We start from the raw sequence: 14542 nt of genomic DNA on the forward strand, positions 1-14542 counted from the left end.
CCCAGATGGCTGCTCTGTGACAGTGGGGACCAGCCCTCTGTCCCGAGCTGGGCCCGACTCAGGGGGCTAGAAGGAACTCCTCGGACGGCCCCCTGGGCCTTGCTGAGGTGCCGGCCTGCTGGGAGGCGCTAGGAGGGACTCAGAGGGGCTCTGGGGTCGGCCGGCAGTGTGGCCCCAGGGTCCGAGGGAGGATGATGGGAAGACGGTGCGGTGAGCGTGAGTCACAGTGTTTCTCTCAAAACCCCGCGCTCGTGTTCTCAAGAAGGTGCTGGAGCCCATGAGCCCCAGCCCTGGTTCCACGAACGCCCCCGCGTTCCTCCCACAGTTGCCAGAATTCAGCAGGCCCAGGTTTTGGGGCAGGGGGCGGGTAGCATTCTTGTCGCTTATAAGAATTTGACCAAGAAAACCACCAGGTTGTATTCCCACCAAGGAGGCCCCGGAGATTGGGGCTGATTGGGAGGAAACGTGAGGGCAGCCGTGTGTAGTCTGCGGCTCAGAACCCGGCCCCTTCCGCTCACGGGCCGAGACGACTCAGGGTGGAGCTGCGGGGGCAGAGTGTGGCCTGGAGCCCCACCTCCTGCACATCTGCTCAGTCTCCACATCTGTACCCCCCCCCCCCGCCCGGGTCCTGTCAGTGGTGGGAGAATGAGCCCACCACCCTTCTTGCCTTATTTAAAACTGCCCTCCGCCTTCCCGTCCCCGACTCCTCACTCTGGTTACTATACCGCTGAATTCAGGGCTGTAGTTTTGAAATCATTCTTATTGAAGGATCCTGTACCTGCAAAAAGTTTCCAGGCTTACATTTCCCCCACAGATCTGGTCAAACACCTCTGAACTTCCTGACGTGTGAGGGCTGGGATAGAAGGTCCAGGGACGTGGGCCGGTCTTACATGCAGGCCCTCAGCTGCGTGTGGAAGGTGGGCAGGGACCTGCTGGCGTATTGTCCTCGGCACAGGACGGAGCCCTTCCTCCTCTGACCTCACAGCTGTGTGCAGAACAGCACAGGCACTGTGGGAGTGCGTGCCGAAGGCTGTGGCCCAGAAGCAGAGCGTGCTCACCTGGGGCTGGGAGCGGGTCCCAGAGCCCTGGGATGGTACAGGAAAGGCCTCCTGGAGCAGGTGAGCTTTGAACCTGCCTGCTGCCTGCACCGGCTTCTCCTTCCCCAGTGGAGACGCAGCTCCCTGCTGATGCGCCTGGGAAAGTAGCAACGGATGGCCCAAGTGCTTGGGCCCCTGACATCCACATGGGAGACCCAGGTGGAGTTCCTGGCTCCTGGCTGCAGCCTGACCCAGCCCTGGCCATTGCAGCTATTTAGAAAGTGAACCGTGGGATGGAAGATCTCTCTTTGTGCCTCTCCTTCTCTTTCTGTAATTTGCCTTTCAAATAAGTAAATAAATCTTTTAAGAAAGGGAAATGGGACTGTGAGGAGAGGTGTGTGTATGGCCAGACGCCCTTGCCCAGTGAAGTCTGGTAGAGCTAAACCCTGCAGGTGGCCAGGCACTTGTCTCCTGCTCCAAGGAGGGCAGCACAGTGGTGGCTGGGGTGCGGCTCCACCTCCTGGGGCCGACAGGGGGAGTTATGCGGGGCTGTGTGTGGGTGCATCTTGTGCCCCTAACCGGGCATATCCAAGGCCAGGTGGAGGGATGGCATCTTGGAGTCTCAGGGGCTCAGGGCTGGTGGCCCAGAAAGGGACGCTGGTGTTTCTCTAGCTTTCAGAAACCACAGAACACCAAGTACTATTTGTCACGCTGCACCCTGCACAGCTTTTGCTTGCAAAGTGCCCCTGCCCTGACCATCTGAGTAGCTAACACACAGAGCAAGCACCAAGAGAAAGTCGTGGCCCCAGGTGTTGTGGTTGTGAAGAGGTGAGAGTGGATCTGTTTCACCAGCAAAGAATGGAACAGTCCCGATTCTCATGGCAAGTTTGTGATTGCTGTCACGGGGTCTCGCCTAGAGTTCCATGAACTCTGGAGCCGAGGCTGCCCATCCCAGGAGCTCCGCCTCCTGCACCCCGCCCCCAACCACCACCAAAGGAGGCAACCACGTGTCTGTCTTGAGTCATCCCCAGTGAGCATGGGTGGCAGCTGGGGCTGGCCTCTTGGGGGTCATCCTGGGATAACCTCACGGTGAAGCCAAGGTGCCTGGAACGTCAGGACTGTGACAGCAAGGACTCTTGTCTGATTTCGTATCTGTACCTGTAATTTGTGTACGAAAGGCAGCTTCCAAATTATTCAAGCTCTAGGCTCTGCAAGGCCTGGATCCATGGCTACTCGCGTGTGTTAGAGAAAGCGGAAGATTCCAGCCCCTTCCGTGGCTGTTGCTGGGAAGTGACATTTCCCAGGCCCTTGGCATCTGGTGACTTGGTTCTAGCTACTGGGACATGGGCAGAAGGAATGCACCCACCAACCCCAGTCCTGAGCTAGTAAAACAACCCATGCAATCCTCAACCTCTGCTTTCGACTTCTGGCTGCAAGCCGACATCCAAGGCAACCTTGGAAACCAGGCATGGCGGTAGCAAAGTGATAGCGTCTGATGATCTCAAGTTTGCTGACAGGTTTCAAAGCCTCCTCACGTGTTAGGCTTCTGCCCCCGGAGGCTGACGGGAAAGCCCGAGCACTCCAGCCTTGGCACCAGCAGGAAGCTCCAGCCATGCAAGTCCCAGCTCGTAGCTGGCATCCTTCACCCTGCCCGCGCCTGCACCACCATGAAACCCACAGCACCACCCCTTCCTTACGCTCTCTGACGCTAGTTTTTGGACGTCCTTGGGAGCCTGCTCTGCTCTCCCTGGGAAGGACTCATAATGTGCATTAAAAACCTTTTCCTGTGGCGCAGCGGGTTACAGCCCCAGCCAGCAGTGCCGGCATCCCATATGGGTGCCAGTCCCAGCTGCTCTTCTTCCGATCCAGCTCTCTGCTGTGGCCTGGGAAAGCAGAAGAGGATGGCCCCAGTGCTTGGTGCCCTGCACCCATGTGGGAGATCTGGAAGAAGCTCCTGGCTCCTGGCTTCGGATGGGTCCAGCTCCGACCATTGCAGCCATTTGGAGAGTGAACCCAAATGCAGATGGAAGACCTCTCTCTCTCTCTCCCTCTCTCTCTCTGTAATTATGTCTTTCAAATAAATCATATAAAATCTTTAAAACAACAAGAACCTTTTCATACCTGATTGGTGCCAGTGCGGCGTCATCAGTCCTGACATTCCGGGTGCTCAGGGTCCGTCCTGTGCAGAGGGGTGAGCAGTGCTCAGAGGCCATCAGCATGAGTGACCGCATAGAATGGACTCCTTGCCTGTTCCTCTCCCTGCCTCCCTCTGCTGCGCTGACCCCTCACCCCAATTTGTATTCTTTTTGGGAGTGACAATGAACTCCTATTGTGTGTTACAGCATCCAATGTTACCTTAACTCTTTAGTTCTAAACATTTGTGATCTAATTCATCTCCTAAGTAGCTTTTCAGAAAATCTGAGAAAAAAAAAAAATGAAATCGTTTGAGTATTCTCCTTTCTTTCATTCTGTGCCCAGCAAAGACAATGTGAAGAGTGAAGCCTTTTAATTCAGAATACAGGAGGGAAGGTGCGAGGGTTCCGGCCGGGGACTCCCTGCTTGGTTTTCCAGTTCTAATATGTCTTTATTCATTCATGGTATTTTGTCCTGTCAAAAAGAGGGGTGGGAGGAGAGGGTTGGCATGTGCTATGGGGAAGGGAGGGAAAAGAAGTGTCCAGTACAGCAAAATCAACAGTCAAATAAACCTACCTATGGAGTCGCCCAGGCCCAAGGGAGCTGCCACCCAGGGGTGAAGGGAAGGGGTTGCTACCAACAGGTACTCACCTCCCCACCCTCGTTCCTCTCTGTAGCCAACATTTCACGCACAGCTTTGGTTGCTGGCAAAAAAACATGGTGGCCCATTTGTTCCGCCACCTGGCCAGCAGGTTTCAGCTTTGGTGACCTCTGGTCTCACACAGAGAAGGGCTCCTGATACGCATGCACCTTGGCTTCCCAGGGCCCTGCGCACACCCACTTTCCACGCGGAAGGCTCCTGGTGGCTGCTTTCTGCTTTCAGAGTGGAGTGAATGCTAGGTTACCAAACCAATGAGTGGGAGCCTGTAGAGAGTCACCAGGGAGGGGACAGGGAGCCTCCTGCCTGGGTTGTGGACGACACCTGTTGAGTTTGAGCAGAGGGAGATGCCGGGTCAGGAGGAGGTGGTGGGTGTGGCAGCTGAGTCAGATTTCAGAGGTGCTGCGAAGTCCCGCCCAAGAGACACAGTCTCTGACCTGAAGGCCAAGGTGCAGGCAGAGCAGGCAGCGTGGGCAGGGCACGCTGCCTAGGGCAGAGGAATGGAGTCACTCAACACGAACGGCCACTTCTGCACACGGCCGGCGTGGTGCAGAGGGCAGCTTTGAGACCATCCTGGTCGAGACAAGGTACTGGTTTCATGTGGTTATTGGACTGGCCCATCTGGATTTCCAGTAGACTTGGTGTATCCGGATTTCACCAGGCATCGGGGAAGGTCTTATGTGATCGATTTGTGATAAGACGTAACTGTCTATTATGTCTAGCTGGGAGAAGAACCTTGACCGATATGTGATGTCCTATGACCTTGGTTCATGATTGTCTGGCAGCAGTGATGGCTCAGTGATTGGGTTGCCGCCTCTGCTGTGGGAGACCTGGATTGAGTTCCTGGCTCACAGCGGTAGCTTCAGTCCAGTGCATCGTGGGCATCTGGGGAGTGAACCAGCAGATGGGAGCTGTCTTTCTCTGTCTCTCAAATAAATAAAAATAATAGAAAAGCTAGATCAGCATTCCAGAGTACCTAGAGTAAAGCAGGTATAAGTAGTAAACTTAATTTAAAAGCTTTGGAGTGCAATGCAAGGTGAGGATGAGGAAACTTGGTCGTGTTCAGATCAAGGAGACTGGGATGTTAGGTGACCCCAAGGACAATGCTGAGGCAGAGCCCCACACGCTGGGTGGCTTCAAACAACAGGAGTAGATGCTCTCCCCGTCCTGGGGGCTAGAAGTCCACCACTTCAGAGTCAGCAGAAAGCTCAGGGGCCGAGTCCTCTTGCCTCTGCTGGTTTCTGGGGGTCGCTGGCAATCCCTGGCTGTGGCAATGCAGCCCCAACCTCCGCCTCTGCCTGCACATGCTCGTGTTTCCTGTGTGTTCCAGCTTCTGTATCCAAATTTCTGCCTTGTTACAAGCACCCATCCGCAATCCAGTATGACCTCACTTTGACTTGATGACAGCTACAGAAACCCTGTGTCCAAATAAGGTTGCATTCGCAGGTACTGGTGGGGTGGGGGTGAGGGTGGGGTTGAGACTTGCATGTAACTTCTGGGAGACACAGTTCAGCCGACGGCACTCAGTATGGCCAGCACCGTGGTGCAGCTGCGGCCGGACCCTGCACTGTGGTGGTGTCATGAGGCCCCCTGAGAAGGAAGGGGACCGTCACGGCCTAGGCAGGCACAGTCAGGGATCTCTGCAGTGCTCGGCTCCTTCTGCTTCCTGTGGCTTCCAGGACGTCACACTCTCCCTTCTCCTTTTACCTTTCTGGCTGTTCTTTCTTGGTCGCCATTGCTGGTAGCCTGTCCTCAACCCAGCCATGAAATGCTGTGTTTCTCGGTGGTTTAAGTGTCTTTTCCTTCTATGTATTGTTATTATCGTCATTATTATTGTTCTTTGCTAAGTGAGCTGATTTCCTCTCCCAAGGCTGCAGTTACCATTTATATCCTGATGACGACAGAGTCTTGTGGAACTGTCTCTTGCCATCCAATTAGATGCCTCTACTTTTTTTTTTTTAAGACTTTTATTTATTTTATTTGAGAGATAGAGTTACAGACAGTGAGAGGGAGAGACAGAGAGAAAGGTCTTCCTTCCGTTGGTTCACTCTCCAGATGGCCGCTACGGCTGCAGCTGCGCCGATCTGAAGCCAGAAGCCAGGAGGTTCTTCCTGGTCTCCCACACAGGTGCAGGGGCCTAAGCACTTGGGCCATATTCTATTGCCCTCCTGGGCCACAGCAGAGAGCAGGATTGGAAGAGGAGCAACCGGGACTAGAACCGGCACCCATATGGGATGCTGGCACCGTAGATGGAGGATTCACCTAGTGCACCACAGCGCCGGCCCCTAGGCGCCTCTACTTAGCTTATCCCAACTAAGTGTATCCAACATGGAGCTCTTCATCTTCCTCTTGAAAACCTAGGTCTCCCCTGAGGTTTCCAGTCTCAGCAGACAGCACCGCCGTCTGCACACGTGTCCAAGATATCCTTCCCTGCCTTCCTCCAGCCAGGCACCGAATCGGATGGACTCCACGTTTGAACTAGCTCCCAAGTGTGTCTGTGGAATTCACTCTTCATTCCCGTTGCCACAACCTCGGTTCAGAGCACTGTCTGGTGTTCCGGTTTTGGCTCGGGTTAGAGTAGCAGCTTCTGAGTTGGTCTCCCAGCCTGAGGCCTTTGTCGCCTCCAACCCACTTTTCGTATCACAGCCACAGTGCAAAGAGGGTCATGTATGGCCGCTGCGTATCCCCAGCCTCTCCAGGATGTGAGTCAGCCTCCCTCACGTGGCCCACCAGCGACTGCCTGCTCCGGTCCCTGCTCAGCTCGCAAGCCTCATGTCTCTTTCTTCCCTCTGCTTTCTCTCTGCCCCTCCCTTTCCTCCTCCCTGCACACAGTTCCTCTCTTACTTTGCCTAATTCATTGAAACTCAGATTTTAGGTTCAGCAAAAATGTCCTTTCTTCTGGGGAGTTCTTTCCTGGCCTAGTTAGCCTGCTCTTGTCAGTGGCTCGTCTTCCACGTTGCGGGAGTCTGTGTGCTGAAACTGATGTGCCGTGTGTGATTGGCAGCCTCGGCATTGGGCGATGCCTGGACTCCACACACTTTGTTCCCCATCTCTGCCTCCTGGATTGCAAGTTCTTCATTTGATTCTCTGTTGCAAGCCTGGCGTGCAGGAAGTGCTCATATTTGTTGAATGAATGGCTCCGTTTTCAGAGAGATATGGCTAATTGGAGTGCATACAAGAAATACGGAAAATGTTCTAGAAAGCACCCCTTTAACAGAATAAGCTAAGTACTGAAGAATTATTGTGGAGAAATGAAGAATTAGAATGGCTAGAATAGCGACCTTGAATATTTGCAGGGCTGTCATGTTGGAAATGGAATATATTATTCTATTCTGGTTTTTTTTTTTTTTTTAAGATTCATTTATTTGAAAGGCAGAGTGACAGAGAGGGAGAGACAGAGCGAGCTCTGTCATCTGTTGATTCATTCCCCAAGTGGTTGCAATGGCTGGGACTGAGCCAGGCTGATTCCAGGAGCCAGGAACTCCATATGGGTCTCCTACATGGGTGGCAGGGTCCCAAACACTTGGATCAGCTTCTACTGCTTTCCCAGGTGCATTAGCAGGGAGTTGGAATGGGAGCGGAGTGGTGGGGACTCCAACCAGCGCTCCAATGGGGCGCCGGCACTGCAGGTGGTGGCTTAACCCGTTATGCCACAATTCCAGCCCCTATTATTCTATCTTATTCCCGAAAGCACAACTGTAATTTGAAAGCAAGTCATAGGGAAAGAAATTTGGGGTTGGTAGTAAAATTGAAAGAACTTTTCAATAAGGAGCTGAGCAGAAATGAAACTGGTGGCACCCAAAATAATGAGCTGCGCTTCAGTGCAAACACCGAAGTCTGAGCCAGATGTCCATCTGCAGGGTCGCCACGGGTGACAGTGTGACAAGGGAACCTTTGGGAGTGACAGCCTGTGATTTTATGACTATGGGGAAGTTTATTTTTCGGTTGAGCTTGGGCATTTGCTTAATGCTTCTTTGTGCTGGGCACTGTTGGGGACACAGGGCTGCACTCATCCCTGCCCTCCAAGGTGCAGTGGTTAGGTTTTGAGGGGCAATGTCAAGTTCAAGGGGGGTCAGTAAAGAAGGCAGAGCCTTGCCAAATATCACCCCGCAGCCATGTGTGCCGTGCAGAGAATGGTCTTGCTCTGGGGTGGAGGGATTCCCAAAGAGGAGGGGCTGGAAATGCCCTTGGAGGATGGGAGAGGCCTGGAGAGGAGGATCCACTTCAGGGGATGAACGGTGATGCGAGGACCTGTGGGAGAAGCAGACGAGGCCGGGGACCCAGGCAGGTGCACGCCACGCCTTTTATTCCCAGCCTCCAAGCCCGCAGTTAGCTCTGTAAAGCTCCGGCTTCCTTAGCTAAAGCCGATGAGGAAGATGGGCCAGGGGCTGCTCTGAGAACTTGCTGAAAGCCAGGAGTTATGTCCTGGTGAAAGGGGATGGACTCCTTGCCTCCCCAGCTCCTTCAAAGATTTGGGGTTCGCTGGATGAGTCAGAAGTGACTCAGCTGCTCAGAAGCAGGGAGTAGGGGAAGCCCCAGGATTGAGGCTGCCGGACTGTTTGTAACCCAATAGCTCACATCTCTTTTTTGTATATACTTCTGGCTGCGAGTAAATGAAAACCCAATTAACAGTGGTGTAATCACAAAGAAGCTGATCATCTCGCAGACTGAAAGTGCTGAGATGATTCTCATCCAGGACCGCTTCATCTCATGGGGTCAACAAGGTCAACAGGGTCCAGTGACTTTCCACTACTTTATTCCTGTTTTCTGCTGAGTGAGCCCAGGATGGCTTCAGCAATTCCAGGCTTCAAGTGTAGACAACACAGAGAGGCAGAGGAAAAGCCCAGTTTCCCTGCTCTTAAGAGTAATGAGAATATTTCCCAGCAGGCTCTCGTTCCTGGAGGGACTCCGGTCCCTTCTCCTTTCTCATTGGCCAGGTAAGATCATAAACTTATTGCTAAGTCAGTGCTGGACAAGTGAGAGGCAGTGAATTCCCAGCTCCCCTAGACCCCAGCGATCTCAAGGTTCTTTGTCATGAGAGAATGGGGGAATGGGAGCCAACAGTGACGGCCTCATTTTCCTTCTAATAAGGATACTTGGCTCTTCAGGTTTGGCAGAGACCAGGCGACACGTCCGTTGCTACCCGCCTTCCTGCGGTAGGCATCCTAGTCAGGGTGTGCCCACCGTGCTGGGGCGCCTGTGGCGGATTGGTGTGGCCCGAGATTCTCGCTGGAGCACTAGGTAGGGTTCAACCAGATGATATTGAATCAGGCTCACAGCACTGCACCTCGTGTAAACTTCATCTCAGATCTGCAAGGCAAGGCTTATTATTCTCACCTTCAGGTCGGGAACTAAGGTGGGATGGCTTATGCAAGGTCTACAGTAAGTGGTAGAGTGGAGATCTGACATAGGGTTAGTCTAAATTTTCCTCCCACATGTGTCTCACTAGCTCTTTCCTCCAGCCTAAGAGCTTCTGTGAGGCTAGGAACAAATCAGGCAGTCCTACCTAGGTTTGCCCTTCTCAAATATCTTTGACTAGGCACCAGATTTTTTTAAAGGGTTTGTTTATTTGAGAGGCAGAGTTACAAGGAGAGAGAGGGAGAGAGCAGCCTTCCATCCACTGGTTCATTCCCCAAGTGGCTGCAAGGGCCGTAGCTTGGCTGATCCAAAGCCAGGATCCAGGAGCTTCTTCTAGATCTCCCTCATGGGTGCAGGGACCCAAGCACTTGGGCCATCTTCCCCTGCTTTCCCAGGTGCATTAGCCGGGAACTGAATAGTAAATGGAGCAGCCAGGACTTGAACCATTGCCCATATTGGATGCCATAGGCAGAGGCTTAACCTACTAAGCCACAGCATCAGCCCAAAGAACCAGATTTTTTAAAAAAAATTTCAATCTGTGATGGATCATCATTTTTATAAAATAGTAAAGAGAATTACTAGGAAAATGAGTGAAAATATAATAAAGATATATGAAATATAATCTCCATTTTAAACTGGTCTATCAGCTACAAAAATATCCTGTCAAGTTACTGTAAGGTTGTTTATTTGGAAGGCAGAGTGGGAGAAAGAGAGAGAGAAAGAGAGAGAGAGAGGGAAAGAGGGAAAGAATGATGGAGAGAGACCTTCCATCTGTTGGCTCACTCCCCAAATGCCCATAGCAACCAGGGCTGGAGCCAGTAGCTGCATCCGGGTCTTCCATGAGGTAGCAAGGAGTCAGTAACTTGAGCCGCCACCTGCACTTCCCAGGGTGGCATTAGCAGGAATGTGGACTGGGAACAGAGGTGGGACTCCATTTCAGGTACTCCTATGTGGGATGAGGGCATCCCTAGTGGCAGCTTAACCTGCTGTGCCACACTGCTCACCCCTCTAAACACTCTTGCTTCTTGCACTTATCTTGCTACAGACTGCTAACAAACAGCCGTGGGCTGATCTTCAGTCCACACTGGGCAGACGGATTTAGGCCGTCTTTGCCTCTGTCCCCTCCCTAGAGGATGGCACAGGATCCTCGACGTGTGATGCCTCAGCTGACATGAGGGTTGGGAAAATCACTGGTCGTAATCTCGCCCTGTTCATCAGAGGAAGAGGTTAGATACTGCACAGCTGTTTTCCTCGGGACTTCTATTTCCACGAAGAGAGTTGCCTTCGAACATTTGCTGTTGGTGATTTTGATTTTCCATCCTTCTGCTAAGTAGGAAAGAGACTGAGCTCAGTGGTGAGGTGTGAGATGGGAGAGACCCAGGAGGTCAAGGACCTGAAGCCACAGGAGAGGTCCCTGTTAGGAGATGTGCTGGAGGTTCCCAGCAGGATGTGTCATTGAATGATGATTCATCCTGGCAAAACAAAACAAAACAAACACCAAACTTCTTGATTTGAGTGACTCTAGGGCTGTGTGTGGTTAATGCTTGGATATTTATTTTTCTGACGTAAAAGTGACTTCAATGCCTAAGATATATTTAGGAACATGTAGCCCCTTTCATTTGTTAGGAAAGTCCAGTTATCCTGGGGAGTCTTTCCAAGAGATCTACATTTATTCCCCTCTAAGATTTAGGAAACCTAAGATGATCAGTTGCCCAGCTCATGAAGCTCTGAGAACTACGTGTGCGAGGATCAGAATCCCCCAGAGGCTCCAGGACCACTATCTCCTCCGTCTCCCCCTGTTTCACACATGATTTGAGCGCCTGCCCCGCGGTCTTCTTTCTTCTGCCTTGACTGACCCCCCTGCTGCCGCCCGATGGAGGGCTGTGCCCTTGTGGGCGACTCACCTGAACCGTGACTCCTCCGTTCCGTGACTTCATGGTTCCGATGGCGGCTTCCTCTGCCGCTACGCAGTCATTTGCTCTGCTGATCGCAGTCTGACTTTTGCCAGAGCTGCTCTGTCTCCAGGCCTCTTCGTTCAGGCGCTGCTGTCTGCACAGCCCCCTTCCCGTGGGATCAGCTCCGCCCAGCGCAGCTGTTCCGTGCCTCCATGGTCAGAGTCCCAGTGCTTAGGCTCGTCTCCATGACTGCCCCCTTATCAGCTCTCTCTGGTCTTTGTGTCTCTCCTAACCTCCTTACACTCTCTCCTCCTTATCCACTCTTCCAAGGGACAGCAGAAATCACCCAGTGGATACAGTATCAATTTCCTGCCAACAGGTCTCTCTGTACCAGCCTGCTCTGCACTGCCTGCCCCCCCCCACCCCCCGCTTCCTGTTACAGGGTGGAGGTGTCTTCCTCACTTCAGAGGTAATTCTTTCCTCTACCTGCACCCTCTCTGCTGCTTTCCAAGGAACCTGACTTCAGTTCTTCCACCTCAAGCCTCTATCGTCAACTGCTTCTCTGTGGGCCCAGTGTCTTGAAAGAATTGTCCACAGTTATCATCCCATTTTTCCACCTCATATTTCCCGTGCGAGTCAAGAGTGGTCCCCACCTGTGGTCTTAGCTGGCCTCCACATGGCATCTGTTCCGTGACTACTCTTTTTCTCTTTCAAGCTTTTGTTTATTTATTTGAAATAAATAAGAGGAGAGAGAGAGAGAGAGAGAGAGGTCATCCTTCTGCTGGTTCACTCCCCAGATGGCCGCAACAGCCGGAGCTGTGCCGATCCAAAACCAGGAGCCAGGAGCTTCTACTGTGTCTCCCCTGTGGGTGCAGGGGCCCAAGGACTTGGGCCATCTTCTATTGCTATCCCAGGCCATAGCGGAGATCTGGATTGGAAGTGGAGCAGCCAGGACTTGAACCAGCGCCCATATGGGATGCTGAGGTCTCCCATCCTTAGGCAGCAGCTTTACCCACTACGTCACAACACTGGCCCCAATAAATACTTTCCATCTACTGTTTCACTACCCAAATGGCTGCCACAGCCAGGGTTGGGTCAGACGGAAGTCAGGAGCAGGAACTTCTTCCAGGTCTCCCACGCAGGTGCAGGGACCCAAGCACTTGGACCATCCTCTGCTGCTTTCCCAGGTTCATTAGCAGGGAGCTGGGACTTGAACCTGCCCACAGGGCATGCTGGTGCTTTATCTGCTACGCCACAATGCTGGCCTTGACTATTTTCTCTTTCTTGGGATAGTTTCTCCCCTTGTCCTCAGGAATGCACTGTCTCCTGGTGTTACTTTTCACCATTCAGGACTCTCTAGGACTCTCTTTAAGGAGTTCCTTTGTCAGTTTTTCCTGTCTAGGTTCTCCATAGCTTCATTCTGGGCTTGCTTCTCTTTGGCTCTACTCACTCTCTACTCTCCCTTTGCTGCTGTGGTTTGAGTAGGGTTTTCTTTCCTTTTTTGAGGCAGAGTTACAGACAGAAAGGTCTGGTTCATTCCACCAAATGACTGCAATGGCCAGGGCTATGTCACGCCAAAGGCAGGAGCCTGGAGCTTCTTCCAGTTCTCTCACATGGGTGTAAAGGCCCAAGCATTTGGGCCATCTTTCACTGCATTCCCAGGCCATAAGCAGAGAGTTGGATTGGAAGAGGACGCAGCTCAAACTGACACCTGTATGGGGTGTAAGCGCTGTAGGTGGAGGCTTAGCCAAGCATGCCACAGCGCTGGCTCCCCTGGCTTTGCTTGTATGTGTGTGTGTTTTAAGATTTATTTGTTTATTTGAAAGGCAGAGAGAGAGACAGAGAGACAGAGAGACAGAGAGAGACAGAGACATCTGTCTTCTGGTTTACTCCTTAAATGGCCACAACAGCCCAGGCTGGGCCAGGCCAAAGCCATCCAGGTCTCCCACATGTGAGCAGGGGCCCAAGCACTCGGACCATCTTCTGCTGCTTTTCCAGGCATGTTAGCAGGGAGCTGGATAAGAAGTAGAACAGCCAGCTGGGACTTGAACTGGTACTTACGTGGGACGCTGGCATCACAGGTGGGGGCTTAACCTGGTGCGCCACATCGCTGGCCCCTGGATTTGGTCTGAGTGTGTCTCCGCAAGGTTCATGTGCTGGAGTTCAGTCCCCATTGTGAGGCTTTGAAAGGGTGGAAATTTACTCTGATGATGGTGTTGAGAGGTGCAGCCTGGGGAGGTAAGATTAGATGATGCCCTCGGGCTGGGGCCACCATGATTGCATCCTGCTGGCTTTATTAGAAGAGAGAGCCCAGAGTGTAGAGGAACAAGCATACTGTCTCTTCCATGTGATACCCTGCACCACCTTGGGACTCTGCCAGCAAGAAAGTCGTCCCCAGGTGCAACCCCTCAACCTTGGACCAGAGCTGAAGCCCAAGTGAAGCTCTTTTCTTTTCTTTTCTTTTTTTTTTTTTTGACAGGCAGAGTGGACAGTGAGAGAGACAGAGAGAAAGGTCTTCCTTTGCTGTTGGTTCACCCTCCAATGGCCGCCGCAGCCAGCGCACCGTGCTGATCTGATGGCAGGAGCCAGGTGCTTTTCCTGGTCTCCCATGGGGTGCAGGGCCCAAGCACTTGGGCCATCCTCCACTGTACTCCCTGGCCACAGCAGAGAGCTGGCCTGGAAGAGGGGCAACCGGGACAGAATCTGGTGCCCCGACTGGGACTAGAACCCGGTGTGCCGGCGCCGCAAGGCGGAGGATTAGCCTAGTGAGCCGCGGCGCCGGCCTGAAGCTCTTTTCTTTAAGAAGCATCCCATCTGTAGTGTTTTCTTGTTGGCAACAGAAAACTCAGGATCTTGGTGCCCTTATCCACTCCTGTGTGTCCCTACCATCTTGGTGTCATCGACGCCCATGCAATTCTCTCCAGATGAGAGCTCCGTGTCCATCTGACCACTCTGGGAGTCTTCACTTGAGTCTCAGTGGCACCTTCAACTCAGCAGGGCCAAGTAGAAGACGACACCTGCTTCTCCTCCACCCAGCGTCTCAGGGCAGAGGAGTGGGGTGCACCTTGGCCATCACCCACTCTCCCCTAAGCAGCTGCTGAGTGTCTACCCTCACCTTCTCTCAGTTCCTCTTTTTTGATTTTTTTTTTATTTGACAGATAGAGTTAGACAGTGAAAGAGACAGAGAGAAAGGTCTTCCTTCCATTGGTTCACCCCCCAAATGGCCGTTACAGTTGGAGCTACACTGATCCGAAGCCAGGAGCCAGGTGCTTCTTCCTGGTCTCCCATGCCGGTGCAGGGGCCCAAGCACCTGGGCCATCCTCCACTGCCTTCCCGGGCCACAGCATAGAGCTGGACTGGAAGAGGAGCAACCAGGACTAGAACCCGCCACCCATATGGGATGCTGGCGCCACAGGTGGAGGATTAACCAAGTGAGCCACGGCGCCGGCCCCTCAGTTCCT

The 14542-nt window shown here is 52.9% G+C and overlaps 1 long non-coding RNA gene across 1 annotated transcript; it reads right to left on the minus strand.

Annotated features, from left to right (window-relative positions):
* Positions 1 to 3526: 3526 nt before the first annotated feature.
* Positions 3527 to 4141, minus strand: LOC149122514 (uncharacterized). The gene is made up of 2 exons (XR_016219584.1): positions 3822 to 4141; positions 3527 to 3644 (listed from the first exon to the last, which is right to left on the minus strand). It is a non-coding gene; the product is annotated as an uncharacterized LOC149122514 (long non-coding RNA).
* Positions 4142 to 14542: the final 10401 nt, after the last annotated feature.

Source organism: Oryctolagus cuniculus, chromosome 13 (assembly GCF_051225735.1).
Source record: "Oryctolagus cuniculus isolate XC-2025 breed Fujian yellow rabbit chromosome 13, ASM5122573v1, whole genome shotgun sequence".
Lineage (NCBI taxonomy): Eukaryota > Metazoa > Chordata > Mammalia > Lagomorpha > Leporidae > Oryctolagus > Oryctolagus cuniculus.